The sequence below is a fragment of the Lynx canadensis genome, chromosome F1 (genome assembly GCF_007474595.2).
Source record: "Lynx canadensis isolate LIC74 chromosome F1, mLynCan4.pri.v2, whole genome shotgun sequence".
NCBI classification, from domain to species: domain Eukaryota; kingdom Metazoa; phylum Chordata; class Mammalia; order Carnivora; family Felidae; genus Lynx; species Lynx canadensis.
In genome coordinates, this window is record NC_044319.2 from 47,417,489 (window position 1) to 47,430,751 (window position 13,263).

General features: G+C 39.6%; 1 long non-coding RNA gene across 1 annotated transcript in view; it reads right to left on the reverse strand.

The window, feature by feature from the left end:
- The window catches only part of LOC115505094, a 379,384-nt gene extending 370,225 nt beyond the window's left edge, over positions 1-9,159 (reverse strand). The window contains exons 1-2 of the long non-coding RNA XR_004343095.1: positions 8,982-9,159; positions 8,688-8,799 (exon numbers count right to left, since the gene is read on the reverse strand). This is a non-coding gene — a long non-coding RNA (uncharacterized LOC115505094). The remainder of the gene's footprint in view (positions 1-8,687; positions 8,800-8,981) is intronic.
- Between the last annotated feature and the right edge of the window lie 4,104 nt (positions 9,160-13,263).

Here is a 13,263-nt window from a genome sequence, read left to right on the forward strand (position 1 = left end):
CAGAAAAAGCATCTTCCTAAAGTATCAGTCAACCAAGATTTACTGTATTAATAAAATCACCTTCAGATTATAAAGGTAGAAAAAATGCACAAAATGCAGACAGATAACCTATTTTTAAAGTCTGGAATAAGAGGGCAAAATGTCCTAGAAGAAAGGCAATGTCAAGCATCTTGCTCTTTGTGGCTGCGGGATTTACTTTGACCTCATCATTCGCAGGTGATTGGGACTGAATACCAATATTTGAAAATCATCTAGGAGCCGTATTCTAATGGGACAGGAATGTCCACGTAATGTTAGAGACCATTTGGTATCTTTTGAAACAAACAAGCAAACAAAGAAGCAGGGGTGGCTCCATAGTTAAATTCTGAACTATTATCTCCTCCACAATTATTTTTGCTATAGGAGATGAATGATTGATTGCATACGATGGAATTTACCATCTTTCAAATGTGCATTTTCCTCTTGAACACTGAAATAATGATGGTCCCAGAGAGCCATGCAGATTGCCCAATCTATCAGTGTTTTTCTCTATGTTTGACTTTCATCCCTCTGCATTTGATTGCTTCTGAAATAATGGTAGCAGAATTGAAAATACTCTTTCTATTCCCCAGGTGATTTTCATTTGTGATAGATAAGCAAATGCAATTTTCCCTATTACAGGAACCAGAGAAAGACACCCCCCAGACATTAGTGAGCTCAATAAATACCGGGGAGGGGATCCCATTGGGCCCACTAGCCCACTCCAATGAGAGGCAAATAGGGATTATGCACAGCTAAGCAAGCAAAGTCAGTGTTCATCCACACATTCTCAGTGACTGGACATCCCATCTAAGCATTAAGAGTATATTTCATTCTAATTCTGGCGCGTATTTTCTGCATAGTAAAAATGAGATTAAGCAGAAATCCTGTGCTATGATTTTGTATTAATTTAAAGTGATATGAGAAGCTTGAATTATCTATCATTTCAGTACATTTGAGTTGCTGTCTCTGTCTGACTTCAGTTTCCCTGCAATGGAAGTCCCTCTACCCGGTCCTTCCCCTCACCCACACACCAAACCAGTCAGTACTGAACAATGGGAAATAGTCTTCTTTATGGCATTTACTGTTTATCACTGACTGCAGAGGGGTCTGCGTAGGAAAATTCTTCAGGGTTTTGCAAGAAAATGTGAGCTGTCAGCCTCACTGATCTGCATAAAATTCCTCCTCAGTCTCAACTATTTTGCTTTTGTTTCGGGTTATTTTAAATGGGGAACAAACATAAAGGAAAATGTTTTAAAAGCCCAACCTTAGGCTTCTTTCACTCCATATTTTGTTACTTTCTTTTTTCAGTGAGAAAAACTTAATTATGTAAAGTAGTGACAGCTCACCCAGATCCTTCACTGATCCCCAGCACAGATAAGCAATTTTGAAGAAGCTAAATATTCAGTGAAGATACTGCTAATCACTACCCCAGGAACAGCCCAACAGAAAGATTATTCTTTGCATTGTGGATGCGCTTGTCATTTGCAGAGCTTTGCAAACACTCCAAAAAGGAGAAGCTTGGGGAAAAATAACTCTCAAAGGTGAAAATGCAAAATATACACCCTTTCATAAATTATACCATTATGGGTGTTACAATGGTCTTAGAAACTAAGGGAGAGGCTCTTATAATTTCAGAAGGAAATGAAAAATCTTACATGAGATGGAAGCTCTCCAAATTAAGCCATTACACTGAGAAATATATACAATGCACCATTCTTTTATTTTAAAATTTTTTAATGTTTATTTATTTTTGAGAGAGACAGACAGATAAGACAGAGTGTGAGCGCTGGAGAGGCAGAAAGAGTGAGGGAGACACAGAATCCGAAGCAGGCTCCAGGCTCCGAGCTATCAGCACAGAGCCCAACATGGGGCTCGAATTCACGAACCGTGAGACCATGACCCGAGCAGAAGTCCTACTCTGAACCAACTGAGTCACCCAGGTGCCCGTACAATATACCATTTTTTAGAAATAATAATTAATACATTCTAAGAGCAATTCTAACTAAAGCTAGAAATGCTTTTCCCCATTTTTGATCCAACACTCAGCAAAAGTAGTCTCAAGGTTGATACCTACATGCACAATACCTTACTTCATCACATTGTACTTGGGCCATAAATTATTATTAGAAGAACTTCCTAACCTTGAAATTCGATCTTTTCTATTTGGGTAATTTTGTAGTTTTTAGAAAATTCATCCATACCTAAACTTAAAATTTAAAAGCCCGATGAAAGTATAATGAAGAGCATAATAATGTAAATAATATATGAATGAATAAGAAGATACTTGAAAATGTAAGCAATACCACTCTAAATGTCATCATTAGAGATGTCCTTTGGCAAGTCCAAGAATAATTAATCATATATTTGTAGCATTCGTGCCAGGCCCTTCCTACACAAATGTCTGAGATGCTAACTTCATGAAACTTTGTAGATAGAGCCATTTCCACGTTTTCAGGGGCTTAGGTGTCTGTGACAGACTCCAGCGTGGAGCTCCTGCCTCCACATTCTTGGCTTTCATGCCTTGCCCCTATACCTTAGGCATCCTCTTGTCTCTGCTCTGAACCGAGCCAGACACAGAACTCATCTTCTCTTCACTGATTTCCACCCACAAAACAGCTACAATTTTCCTGAAAGTTCAGGGAGACAGAGAAGCTTTACGGCCAGAAACACAAACAACTGAAAATTGAACAGTAGCTATCCCTATTCGAAAAGGTGCTTGGGAAAACCACTGCCCCTTCTGCTTCGTTCCCTCCCTTCTCTATGGTGCTCACTTGTTCCAAACTCCCAGCCATTTCTCTTTCAGAGCAGTTTTACTTCTTTTTTTCTCCTTTCAGACCTTGCACTTCCACCCCCGAGGAAATTGTCAAGATATCTTCCTTACAAAAGACGATTCTTACCCAAAGGCGATTTCAGAAATCCGCTTTTAAGATCATTCTTTTACCCCATTATTTCTCTCAGTTGATTTCAACAGTGCCTTGTTTTAAGCAGAATTGATATTATTATATTCCCATTTCATACACAGGAAACTAAGGTTAAGAAAGATGAAGTTACTTGCAAGGGTCACACAGCTAAGTAGAGTCAAAACCAGAATTCAGGTCACCTGTACTCCGGAGCCCCACTTCGTTACAAGCCAAGTTTCTGGCTCTCTGTCAACTAACCTTTCTCTCCTCTCCCTCCAAGAAAGATTGGAAGTTCTCAAGAAATATAGTCCTTATGTTATGTGTTAATAAGTGTAGCAAACATACATCAGTTCAGTGGATTCTAAAGCATTGCCCCTGAATCAGCAGCATCAGCATCTCCTGGGAACTTATTAGAAATGCACATTCGTAGGCCCGTTCCAGACCTGAATGAGAAACTCGGGGACTGGGGTCCAACAGACTTGGTTTTTACACTCCTTCCAGGTGATGTATACTAAAATTTGAGAACCACTGGACCAGATGCATATCAAACCAGTTCCCTCTTCTTCCTAGGCAGAGAACTAGATAGACCACATTTCCCAGACACTTTGGACATAGCCAATGGAATATGAACAAAATCAATGGACATTATTTCCTGGTTACATTAATAAAAACTTCCCATTAATTACAATCCATGTTTCCCCTTCCTTTGTCCTGTTGCAGGGTAATGTTGATCCCGAAAGATCTGTATGGAATATGGTGGAGCCACAGGATAAGAGGAAGCTACTTGAAAGAAAGCCACCAGTTGGCCAAGAATACCCAAATTGTGTAAAGCCACCTGAGGCTTGACATTTATCTGTTATAGCTGCTAGCATTAACTTAACTCATATGAAAGTGTTAATTTTTTTAATGTTTATTTATTTATCTTGAGAGAGAAAGAAAGTGAGCAGGGGTGGGGCAGAAAGAGAGGGAGACAGAATCCCAAATGCGGGGCTCGAACCCACAAACTGTGAGATCATGACCTGAGACAAAACCAAGAGTTGGAGACTCAACTGACTGAACCACCCCAGCGCCCCTGAAAGTGTTATTGAAGGTGGGCATGATTTCCAGGATTCTAAGAGAGAAATTAAGATGTGTAGAAGGTAAAGCTAACCACTCTAGCCCCATCTGCCCAAAGAAAAAGGTCAGAGAAAATTTTCTTAAGTTCTGAAATAGAGGCAAAGCTATCATATGGGTTCTGACTTGCTATCAGCAGGGAGGTGGGCCGATTGTGAGAAGGCAAGTAGAAGGAAGAGATATTTAGGTGCATACAAAAGAAAGAATAGAGATCATAATAACAACAGCCATATGCCATTTCTCACATAAATTCCATAGGTGCCTATCCACCTAGGATTGAAATGGATTTGTGGGAATATAATTCTTTGAAGTCAGAAAAATTTAGTATTTGGAGCTGTTATGGACAGTAAAAAATTATCAGATTAAGTCCTCTCACTTTGCAGGGATTTCATTAACTGCCCAGGATTCTTAGTGACAGAACCAAGCCAAAAAGCAAACTCTCCAACTTCAAGCCAGGGATTCTTTTCTATCATCTAACATTTTTAGCTTATTTTTAAACTTCAGGCACTTTCCTATAAATATCATTTCCCTCTCTTATATTTCACTCCCAGAACTTACTACAGAGGTTAAGTACACTGAACTTGGCTCTACTGTCAATATTTTTAAAATTCTGACAGCTTTATTGACTAGATTTCTACAATAATAGGGGATGCATTTGTCCATGAGAAGCTACAGGTAGAGAAAATAATCCCCAAACTCTCTTTTTTCACGAAAGAGTGTGCAAAACCTAGACAGGACTGAGAAATGGAAAGGCTCCTGGGCCTAATGGAATGCTTACTGAGATCTATCGATTCTGATGCAGCACATTGATTGGCCATCTAACTCCGCACTCTGTAATGTCTAGCCAAAAGAAAAAGTATGGCAACAGATAAAAGATGTCAGCAATGTCACCAGCTGTGATCACAAGTTTCCAAAAGGGATTGTGACAGTTAGTGAAGCATCTCTGTAATGTTAGTTCCCAGGAATATACTGTCAAGTATTCATCTCAGTAGGATCCAGAATGGCATCTCAGACATATCTACTTTAGAGTCATAAGCACTTTTAATATTTAGGTCTGCCTGGGTTTGTTTTACACATTCACTTACTTGTTAGTAGATATTGCCATCTGAAGAAAAGTAAAAGAAGTAAGAGACTTTTAGGAAGTCCTTTACTACGATAAGATTTTATTTCATCAATCGCCCAGGTTTCCAACTCTCAGGGTCTGAATGGATAAAATTAAACAGGTCATGCAGCAGCATGGCACTGAGACCTAGATGGATTGCCTGGGTTCAAATTCTCACATTAGTGCATAATAACTGTGTCTTTGGGAAAGTTATATAACTTAATGTGTGCATCTGCTTCTCCAACTATAGGAAGGGGATAGTTAATAGTACCTAATTTCTAGGATTAAATGAGTTTGCATTTTTAAAGTGGTAAAAACAGTGATTGGAACCTAATAAGGATTTTAAGAAGGGGTGTTGAGAAGGAAGGAAGGAAGGAAGGAAGGAAGGAAGGAAGGAAGAAAGAAGAAAGAAAGAAAAAGACAAACACGGAAGCCTGAGTGGCTCAGTTGGTTAAGTGTCGGACTCTTGATTTCGGCTCAGGTCAAGATCTCATGGTTTGTGAGATTGAGCCCCATGTTGGGCTATGTGCCAATTCTCTCTCTCTCTCTCTCTCTCTCTCTCTCTCTCTCTGCTCACCCCTGCTCATGCTCTCTCTCTCTCTCAAAATAAATAAATAAAGTTAAAAAAAAAAAGTAAGCAAACCAAGATAAGTAACATCTAAACAGCTAGGCTAACCTGGGGGTACATCAGACTCCATTACTATTTCAATGCTTCTGGGCAGACAGTATCACAGAGTAAAGTGAGTCATTCTGCCACCAGGTAAAAAGATAAGACTTGGCCTTTTGGTTTGTCAAAACCAAAAAAGGTGTTGGAATATTATTAAAAAATCCTTTACTTCCTACTAACCCCTTCAAGTAAACTTGTAGAAACCAAAAACAATTCATTTTTCCTGTCTAAAAACAAAAAAATACAAGAGCAATCAATTTCCTTTATTAGGAGATATTTAACCTCAGATTAGCTAGCCTATGCCACTCAGCAGGCTCCCCAACCACCAATTACCATGTATTCAGGGAGTTCAAAACAATTAACCTGAGCAAACATGAATTAAAAGGTATGGCCCTGAAAGGTGAAAAACAACACAATGTTCTCCAAAATGATTACTCCCTATATGAATTGTAATCTTCATTGATTCTCTCATTCCCTTCTCCTTTAGTCAGGGTGGCCAATCAAAAGTTGACCATATGCTATTTTTATATAATGCTAAATGTTCCTGACGGATGTGAGAAATAAACAGAGCTAAATATGGCTATATTAAAATAGCAGTCAAAATGATGTACCACAGGAAGGCAATAAATAAAAAAATATGATGAGGAATGAAAAAGAGATGAACTAAAACAAAACCACTTACCCAACCAGAAAGGGAAAAAAAATCACTATAATAAGCAACAGCTATATGATTTGTAGGGCCCATTACAAAAAGAACAGGCAGAGGTCCTTGTTCAAAGCTTATTAAAAATTTCAAGATGGTAACAGCAGAGCATTACACCAAGCATGAGGCCCTCTCAGTGTGGGAGCCATATAACCGCACAGGTCTCATGCCTACGAAACCTGCCGTGATTATGAAGGTGTGAGCTTGTAAGTAAAATGAGAATAAAGACAAGCACATAAATTCAGATGAAAGTCCAGGAATATTTAAGGGAATGGGAAAGGAAAGGATGGAAGACCTGATAAAAGGTATTAGATTAAGGAAACATCAGGGAATAGAGAGAGAAAAATAGGAAATTAAGACGAAAGAAACAGATAAGAAGGACAAAAGGAAGAAGACAAACCTGAGTCATCCCAATCTGCCAAAGGCACACCAGAAATATGGACCAAAAGAAGCAAGTTCATATTTGAGTCTCCATATTAAGCAACAAATAAGTTGGTACTGTGTGCCCTCACTCCAAGAAAAGGATAATTCCAATTACCCAAGAAGCCTGATTAGAAGCCAGGGGAGGAGGGATTGTAAAAAGGTCAATGACTAAGTATTATGGAAAAGTTCTTTCAAAGTCCTTTGAGCAAGAAAACATCAAAGGTTGGGGCTCCTGGGTGGCTAAATTGGTTAAGCGTCTGACTTCGGCTCAGGTCATGATCTCACGTTCGTGAATTTGAGCCCCGAGTGGGGCTCTGTGCAGACAGCTTGGAGCCTGGAGCCTGCTTTGGATTCTGTGTCTCCCTCTCTCTCTGCTCCTGCCCTCATCACACTCTGTCTCTGTCTCTCAAAAAGTGAATAAACGTTAAAAAAAAAAAGAAGAAGAAGAAGAAAAAAACATCAAAGGTGGATCAATCTATTTTTTGGAATGAAGAGGACATCTGACTATTGAAACTAAATTCCCTCACTGTCACAGCTAGCTTTGCAAATAATGAAAAGATAGGGCACTTGAACGCAAACAGACAAAACTATTCATTATGAAATATTGCTTTATATTACATAAAAATCAGGAGTTAGATAGCTGCTATATAATTGATAGCTAAAATGGATTGCTAGCCACTACACACAACCAGGAAAAACAAAGAATTCCCAAAGCAGGGTTACTTCATATTTCTGTTGTGAACAATAATCAAAATAATCAACTTCTGGTTGAAGTACATGCTTTGATGTTTAAAATAATTCCAGTGTAAACATTTATATCAAATTAGTTGAACCATTCAAGTCTATTACTTTGAAAAAAATTATCGTTTCTGACCAATAAAGCTGCAATTGCTCAAAAAATTTTTAGAATTGTCTTCTTCATGGATTATTTTTAACCCCCAAGAGTTTTTTTAATTTTTTTTTCAACGTTTATTTATTTTTGGGACAGAGAGAGACAGAGCATGAACGGGGGAGGGGCAGAGAGAGAGGGAGACACAGAATCGGAAACAGGCTCCAGGCTCTGAGCCGTCAGCACAGAGCCCGACGCGGGGCTCGAACTCCCGGACCGCGAGATCGTGACCTGGCTGAAGTCGGACGCTTAACCGACTGCGCCACCCAGGCGCCCCAACCCCCAAGAGTTTTAATTTGTTCTTTTTTAAATCAAAATCCAGTGAGAAGGTTGTCGGTTCTGAAGGTAAGACAAAAAAAGAGTTCACAAAATATTTAGAAATGATGACTTGATTACAGAGTAAGTAGATAAATTATCTAGCTCCATATTCTCATAATAGGTAAATCTAGGGGATGAGAGAAATTTAGAACTATAAACAACCTTAAAGACTATATAATCTAGCCTCCAACTTCCTATTAAATGGGTGAAGAAACTGAAGCCTCTATAGATTTGCCTGAAGTTCCACATTTGGCTCATGGAGAGGCGTGGCTTGAACTTAACTCACATTTTTCCTTATGAGTGGTCTTTCTACATCACTGAGAACCATTGTCAAAACTGTTTGACCTTCCAGAAAGTCTTTGAGAACCACAGGTATCATGTACAAACATGCTGAATTGTTACCATTTCTGAAAGACAAGTCAGTCAGTCCTGGTTGTCATGGCAATAACTCTTCATACTCACAGCCTGAGTAGATTGCATATGTAAAATGCAGCCGACCCAGACAGGAATAAGCCTTATTAAAACAACATTCTAAAATTGGCACGGCTTACCTGGTTTGCCCATTCTGAGTTCCAGAATCTTGACTGCAATTGTCATGTAAGTTCAATTCAGTCCAGATATCTATATTTAACAGTATTGGGAGATATTCTTTGTCCTGAGTCTCTAGGGGGGAAAGAAAAGCAAAAAGTGGTTGAGATTAACTGAACCCAACATTATGAAATCAAAATTTAAAAGGTTATTGTACATGCATTAGCATAATTGCAAAAAAAAACCCTGTAAATAAACAATGAGATTCTAATATTAAACTCCCTCACTAAGAATTTATGAAGCCCCCAACCTCTTACCTCTCTTGCTTCTTTCTCTTATTGTCCATTTTGTTTCCTGACCCCATGCTGTTCTTTCCCCATGCAAGTTATGTGGCCAATTTCTTGTATGAGAGTGCTTATACAGGCTCTATGTCGACAAAAACTCAGAATTCAGACTCAGTATAACAGAGTTGTCTCCCACTTGTTTTCTAAGGAGATGTTTTGCCCTCTACAATGGAATCTTAAAAAAAAAAAGTTTATAAGCAGCTGCTAGAAATGTGCTTTCTATTCTAACTTGAAAATTTCATTCTCTAAGCTTCAACCCAACTTCTCTTGGTGAGAAGAGAAATTTCCAAGTTGACTTCAACCTAAAAATTGATCCCCTACAGGAGAGAAGCAGGAGTCCTATGAGATTCCTTAAGTGCCATGACCTAAGACTTTACCATTCAAACACTTCATGATACACACAAGTACAAGTAGTAGTTCAAACTTTTCAAACATGTATGAAAGTCCTCTGTGTCACAGCATGGTTTTTACATAAATTTTCTTTGTAGGTATATCAAGGTCTAAGAGTTGGGCCAATGACACATTTGTGTTCTCCATCACCTCAGTAGGGTCTCATAAGAGAACCATCACTATCTAAAACCCAAGACATCCAGTGTCCACAAGACCGACAGCGTATCTTACATCTCCTAACTAACCCCTTCCTCTCCCTTTCTCACCCATCCACTGTGCCTTCTGAAACTCTGGATCTATAACAAACTCACTCACACTCTTCTCTGAATGCCCCTTTGCCCATATGCTAATTTGAAATTGTTCCCTGTAGTTGTCTCAGGGACAGGAAAGAAGCCTAAATACCCGTGTGTCCTTTTTGATCCATATTGCTACTTCTAAACCATGTATTTCTCCAAAAGCTTTTAAAGACCACAGTTCCTCTGAAGCTATGCCATCATGCTATGCCACCTACCTTCTTGTTTCTCTCCTCTATGGTCCTACTTATATGGACCTCTCATTTATTGAAGACATTTTTTATTTGACTACCTACATTCCTTCCATCCCTACACCATTCATCATTCCTTGGAATTTCAGCAGCCATGTGGGTGACTCATCAAAAACTCTGGTTTATTTACCAGGTCTTTGATCTCACTTTCATCTGCCCGTCTTCCACCTTAGCCATCCAATCCTACTGTTACAACAGAGACCTTGCATTTGTCTGTAAATGCATCACCACCAAAATCTCCACTCAAAACAGCCAACTCGGATCATTCTCTTCTAGGTCAATCCCTCTAAAACATCCACTTCATCAATTCTTCTACATCACTGTGATCTCCATCTATGGCCTCATTACTTTATCACGTCTTTTCTGTCTTCACTTTCCTTCTCATTCAAGTTAGACCCCATGGTCTATGACTATATCACACTCCTGGAAACTCTCTCAAATTCCTTGTCATATCTTTATTGTATTTAACTGAAACAATTCTTTTTTGCTCTCTTCCTTTTGTCTGCCTGCCACACAGTGGCTAGCTAGTGCTAGCAAATATCATATACTGGCTTATTGGTTTCACCTTAACTTCATGATAACAAACCTAAAATGATCAGTCATCTGTTCCCAACAACTTTACAATCCTTCCCAAATAACTTCATGTCCCTGTTGCTAAAATTACCTAATATTCTCTCTCAGCAAACCTCTTCTCAAACCCTCTCAGATAAGGATCTTTCTTAAAAGTCATTGAAAAAGATAGAAACTACCAGATCGGAATTCCATCATAGTGCCACCATCAACTCTACACATGCTTCCTGTTTTCAGTTTCAAAAGTGTCTTTACGCCTATTAAAAAACAATTGTTTCCACACGTGCTTTTGCTCCAACACTCTCACCTTCTCAAGAATTTTGTAGCTTTAGGAATCTCCTCATGCACTGCTATCCATCCACTATTTCTGCTGGATCATTTCCATCAGAATGCAAATATTTTTTCTATCTCCCATCTTAAAAAAACAAAAACTCCCTTGACCACATACTCCCCAGTCCAGCAAACACTTTCATTTTCTCCTTCTTTCCACAGCAAAACTCCTTGAATAAGTCATCTATATCTGCTTCCTTATTTTCAATTCTCTCTGCAAACTTTCCAATCTATTAAGTCACCAAAAACTTTTTTTGCCAAGTCCTTGCTCATTTTTTATGTTCTTATTACAATTATTTTTTCAGCAGCGTCCTTTGATGGTCACATTTAGTCCCACACTTTTAAATCCCCTCTACAGTAACAACTTCCAAATGTACACCTAGATCTAAATCTGGGCCTCACCATGCCTACTTGATTCTGGCATCCCTCAGAGAATATCTGAGGGATTATTGAGGCTACTCCTCTTGAACGTGTATTAGGCCTCTCACAACACGAAAACATAGCTCTTCCTCCAACTCTTTCCTATTTCAGGAGACAGAACCACAATCCACTGAGTCATTAAAGCCAGAATCAATGATTTTTCCTTTCCCCATTCCTTCTAATCTGTCTGCAAGTCCTGTTGGTTCCAGCTCCAAAATACATCTCAAGTCAGTTCACTGTTCTACATTTGTATTATCACCATATTGCAAGACACCACCATCTCTCCCTGGGACCACTTCCAGAGTCTCTGAGTTGCTTTTCTGTTGCGTCTCGCTTCTGACAACACCAACTACCCATGCTCCCTAAAACAGCCAGATATTTTAAAACATAAGTTAGATTATGTTACCTCTCACTTAAAACCCTCCAATGGCATCCCATTTCTCTCCAAATAAAGCCAAATTCCTAACCATGCGCTCGTGCCCCTCTTCAACCTCCCTCTACCCAGTTTTCACCTTTGGTCACCATAGCCCAAGTACATGGTCTTCCTATTGCTTGAACACACCAAACCTTTTCTTACTTTTAAGCCTTTGCAGTTGCTCATCTTTCTACTTGAAATTCTTCCAGTCCTTCCTCTCTGCCCCCACCATTGCACTTGACTGGCTTGTTCTTATCCTTAAAGTTTGGCATGGATGTCACCACCTCAGAGAAGGTTTCCCTGATCTCCATCTAGAATGGCCTCTTACTGCTACTATCTATATCATCACTCTGTTTTTCTTAAATCCTTATTACAGTCCATAATTACCTTGTTTTTATGTTTACTTATTTTTTCATTGTCTTGTCTTTCTCATTACAGTTTAAGGTCACTGACATCAGAGAATCTGTCTTAACTACTGATGAATCTTCTACATCTAATGCTTGGGCACATCGTAGGAACTCACTAAAGATCTGCTGAATAAATGAAGGAATTGGTACCTGATAGGTTTCATTTGGAATACACACATTGAGAATATCTGAGGGATTATTGAGGCTATGTCCTAGAATTGCCCTATTAGTTTTTTCAATTGTACATTATCCTTGGTTTTAAAGTTTTGGGTTTAAAGACAGTTATTGTGCTGTTAATGACATCTTTATGTAGCTTGCTATTTTCTTGGAATGTTAGGATGTTTTTACTACCTAGATTTAGATAAGTATTCAATAGCCCAGGTTGTAGTACACAAACATAATAAGATTAATAACTAACATTTGCTGAGAGCTTACTAAGTGCCAAGTATTGCTCTAATCTCATTATGTATATTAAACCGAAGACACAATTATTATACCTATTTTACGGATGAGGAAGTCCTATATACCTTCTGATTTGAAGCAGCCTCAAGTAAGGGGATATTTTCTAATTCTCTTCACTAGAACTCAATAGAAATAATTATCAGGAATGACTAAAAAACAGTACCAGTATCTTTCTTCAAATCACACAAGTTGAAAGGCTTTCTAGAATCTTGATTTAAAAAGATGTCTGGAGGAGGGGGAGGGAAGATGGCGGCGTAGGAGGACGCTGGGCTCACCGCGCGTCCTGCTGATCACTTAGATTCCACCTACACCTGCCTAAATAACCCAGAAAACAGCCAGAGGATTAGCAGAACGGAGTCGCCAGAGCCAAGCGCAGACGAGAGGCCCAAGGAAGAGGGTAGGAAGGGCGGCGAGGCGGTGCGCGCTCCACGGACTGGCGGGAGGGAGCCGGGGCAGAGGGGCGGCTCGCCAGCCAAGCAGAGCCCCCGAGCCCGGCTTGCAAAAGCGGAGGGGCCTGACGGACTGTGTTCTGACAGCAAGCGCGACTTAGCGTCTGGGAGGTCATAAGTTAACAGCTCTGCTCAGAAAGCGGGAAGGCTGGAAGACAAAGGGAGGGAGAGCTGCTGAGCCCCCGGACGACAGAGCTCAGTTTGGTGGGGAACAAAGGCGCTCGCCAGCGCCATCTCCCCCGCCCATCCCCCAGCCAAAATCCCAAAG